The 4,155-nt window shown below is 40.1% G+C and overlaps 1 protein-coding gene across 6 annotated transcripts in view; it reads right to left on the bottom strand.

Moving 5' to 3' along the window:
- The window catches only part of THEMIS (thymocyte selection associated), a 199,310-nt gene that overhangs the window by 130,690 nt on the left and 64,465 nt on the right, over window positions 1-4,155 (bottom strand). The window lies entirely within an intron of this gene.

The raw sequence follows: 4,155 nt of genomic DNA, 5'->3' as shown, positions 1-4,155 counted from the left end.
AGGAATGATGCTAAAGCTGAAACTCCAGTCCTTTGGCCACCTCATGCAAAGAGTTGACTCATTGGAAAAGACTCTGATGCTGGGAGGGATTGGGGGTAGGAGGAGAAGGGGACGACAGAGGATGAGATGGCTGGATGGCATCGGTGACTCGATGGATGTGAGTCTGTGTGAACTCCGGGAGTTGGTGATGGACAGGGAGGCCTGGCGTGCTGCGATTCATGGGGTCGCAAAGAATCGGACACGACTGAGTGACTGATCTGATCTGATCTGATCTGAATCCCTATTTAATCCCTTATTTAACCCATATATTTCAAGACCCACCACTCCTCCATTGCATGTTTTGATGACTGTCTCAACCTACCTTCTCTTCTCTTTTCTCATGCCAGCTGCACTAGAACCACAATCTCTTGCTTATCTCCTTTCCTGTAAGCCGCATCTGCTTCCTCCAACGTTTCCTCTCTTTCTCTACCTGCCCATTTCCTAGTCAGCCTTCAGATCTCAGTTTACACGTCATTTCCTCAGTGAAGGCTTTTGTGATACCTAACATAAATTCATTAAATACTGTAGCTATCTTGTTCATATATTTAGGTTCTGGGTTCACCTTCATTTGCATCTGCATTATAGGAGCTGCCAATGGTTTTAGAAAAACAACCAATTTTAAAATGAGAAAATGCTACCCATTACTTATGAAAATTGAGGAAAATCCAATTACCAATTTTGACTGTACATTTTGTGAAAGCTGCCAGAACACTAATGTAAGGTCTAAAGTTTACTGTGATCTCAAGTTTTTGTCATATTGACCAGTTATTGACAAGAGTTAGAATCCAGGACTTCTGACTGAAAATACAGAACTCTTTGCTCCGTACTTGCCCTGCTATGTGCCATAATCTTAAAAAGTCAAGGTGTTAATTTCTTTAGGATTACAAGGCTCTATACAGCTATTCCTATTTTAAAATGCAAAAATCTTAGGAAGATTATGCCATTTGCAGCAATACGAATGGACCTGGAGATTGTCACATTGAGTGAAGTAGGTCAGACAGAGAAGGAAAAGTATTTATGACATCCCTTATATGCAGAATCTAAAAAGAAATTATACAAATGAACTTATTTACAAAACAGACTCACAGACTTAGTGAATGAGAACTTACAGTTGCCAGGGGGAAAGGATCATGGGGAGGGATAGATAGGGAGTTTGGGCTAAATGTATACACACTGCTATATTTAAAATGGATAACCAAGAAGGACCTACTGTATAACACAGGGAACTCTGCTCAATGTTATGTGGCAGCCTGGATGGGAGAGGAGTTTGGATAATATATATATATATACACACACACACACATACACATATAGTTGAGTCCTTTTGCTGTCAATCTGAAACTACCACAATATTGTTAATCAGCTATGCTCCAACATAAAATAAAAAGTTAAAAAACACAATTTTAAAAATATTATGAAGGTTACATACAAAAATACATTCACATGGGAAGACAGAAAGGAGAGTGGCAGGATAAGGATATGGGATTAAGATATACAAACTACTATATATAAAATAGGTAAGCAACAAAGATATATTGTACAGCACAGGGAAGTACAGCCTTAATTTTGTAATAACTCTAAAGGTGATATAATCTATAAAATACTGAATCACTATGCTGTACACCTAAAGCTAACATTATCAAATATATTTCAATATTTAACCCACACTTTTGTGTGAATTAATTTGTCACATTATTTTCCCTTAAGTCAGAGGAACTCTCAGCTGATAGGAAGATTTATGACCAGTAATGGATGGCTAAAAAAAAAGAAAAAAGGCTCTCATAAAATAAGAGTAAGGGACACATTAAGGTAACTTTGCATCCTTATCACTTTTGACCATCTCCATACAAGAAAGCTATGTAAAATCCTAAAAGATGATGCTGTTAAAGTGCTGCACTCAATATGCCAGCAAATTTGGAAAACTCAGCAGTGGCCACAGAACTGGAAGAGGCCAGTTTTCATTTCAATCCCAAAGAGAGGCAATGCCAAAGAATGTTCAAACTACCATACAGTTGCACTCATTTCACATGCTAGCAAGGTAACACTCAAAATCCTTCAAACTAGGCTTCAACAGTGTGTGAACTGAGAACTTCCAGATGTATAAGCTGAATTTAGAAAAGGCGGAGGAACCAGAAATCAAATTGCCAACATCCATTGGATCATATAAAAAAAACAACAGAATTCCAAAAAATTATCTATTCTGCTTCATTGACCATGATAAAGTCTTTGTGTGGATCACAATTGGAAAATTCTTAAAGAGATGAGGATACCAGACCACCTTACCTGACTCCTGTGAAACCTATATGTAGACAAGAAGCAACAGTTAGACCTGCTCATGGAACAATGGACTAGTTCAAAATTGGGAAAAGAGAACGTCAAGGCTGTATATTGTCACCCTGCTTTTTAAAATTATATGCAGAGTACATAATGCAAAATGCGAAGCTGGATGAATCACAAGCTGGAATCAAGATTGCCAGGAGAAATATCAACAACCTCAGATAGATACTCAGATAGGATACCACTCTAAAGGCAGAAAATGAAGAGGAGCTAAAGAACCTCTTGATGAGGGTGAAAGAGCAAAGTGAAAAAGCTGGCTTAAAGCTCAACATTCAAAAAACTAAGATCATGGTATTCAATCCCATCACTTCATGGCACACGGATGGGGAAAAGTGTGAACAGTGACAGATTTTATTTTCTTGGGTTCCAAAATCACTGTGCACAGTGACTGCAGACATGCAATTAAAAGATGTTTGCTCCTTGGAAGGAAAGCTATGACAAACCTAGATAGCATATTAAAAAGCAGAGACATCATTTTGCCAACAAAGGTTCATACAGTCAACGCTATGCTTTTTCCAGTAGTCATGTATGGATGTGAGAGTTGGACTATAAAGAAAGCTGAGCACCGAAGAATAGGTGCTTTTGAACTGTGGTGTTGTAGAAGACTCTTGAGTGTCCCTTGGACAGCCAGGAGGCCAAAGCAGTCGATACTAAAGGAAATCAACCCTAAATATTCATTAGAAGGACTGGTGCTGAAGCTCCAATATTTTAGTCACTGATATGAAGAGTTGACTCATTGGAAAAGCCCCTGATGCTGGGAAAGACTGAGGGTAGGAGAAGGGGGCAAGAGAGAATGAGATGGTTGGAAGGCATCACTGACTCCATGACATGAGTTTGGGAAAACTCTGGGAGATATTGAGGGACAGGGAAGCCTGGTGTGCTGCAGTTCACAGGGTCACAGTCAGACACAACTTAGTGATTGAACAACAACAACAACAATAACAATATAAGAAAGCTTATTTCTAACCAACTATGCAGTGTTCTAAAACGTAACTCTTTTTTTACCGTGTTTAACTGGCAGTGATAAAAATAAATCAATATTTTAATCTGTCTGTACCTGACAATTACAGCATTTTACATTTGGATCAGTTCAGGTCAGTCACTCAGTCGTGTCCGACTCTTTGCGACCCCATAAATCACAGCACGCCAGGCCTCCCTGTCCATCACCGACTCCTGGAGTTCACTCAGACTCACGTCCATCGAGTCAGTGATGCCATCCAGCCATCTCATCCTCTGTCGTCCCCTTCTCCTCCTGCCCCCAATCCCTCCCAGCATCAGAGTCTTTTCCAATGAGTCAACTCTTCGCATGAGGTGGCCAAAGTATCGGAGTTTCAGCCTCAGCATCAGTTCTTTCAATGAACACCCAGGACTGGTCTCCTTTAGGATGGACTGGTTGGATCTCCTTGCAGTCCAAGGGATTCTCAAGAGTCTTCTCCAACACCACAGTTCAAAAGCATCCATTCTTTGGCACTCACCTTTCTTCACAGTCCAACTCTCACGTCCATACGTGATCACTGGAAAAACCATAGCCTTGACTAGACAGACCTTTGTGAACAAAGTTGTCTCTGCTTTTTAATATGCTGTCTAGGTTGGTCATAACTTTCCTTCCAAGAAGTAAGCGTCTTTTAATTTCATGGCTGCCATCACCATCTGCAGTGATTTTGGAGCCCCACCAAAATAAAATCTGACACTGTTTGCACTGCTTCCCCATCTATTTCCCATGAAGTGATGGGACCAGATGCCATGATCTTAGTTTTCTGAATGTTGAGCTTTAAGCCA

This window comes from Bison bison, unplaced genomic scaffold (assembly GCF_000754665.1).
Source record: "Bison bison bison isolate TAMUID 2011002044 unplaced genomic scaffold, Bison_UMD1.0 scf7180017864035, whole genome shotgun sequence".
Lineage (NCBI taxonomy): Eukaryota > Metazoa > Chordata > Mammalia > Artiodactyla > Bovidae > Bison > Bison bison.
The sequence above is the reverse complement of the archived record's forward strand: the minus strand, read 5'-3'. Positions and strand labels throughout refer to the sequence as shown.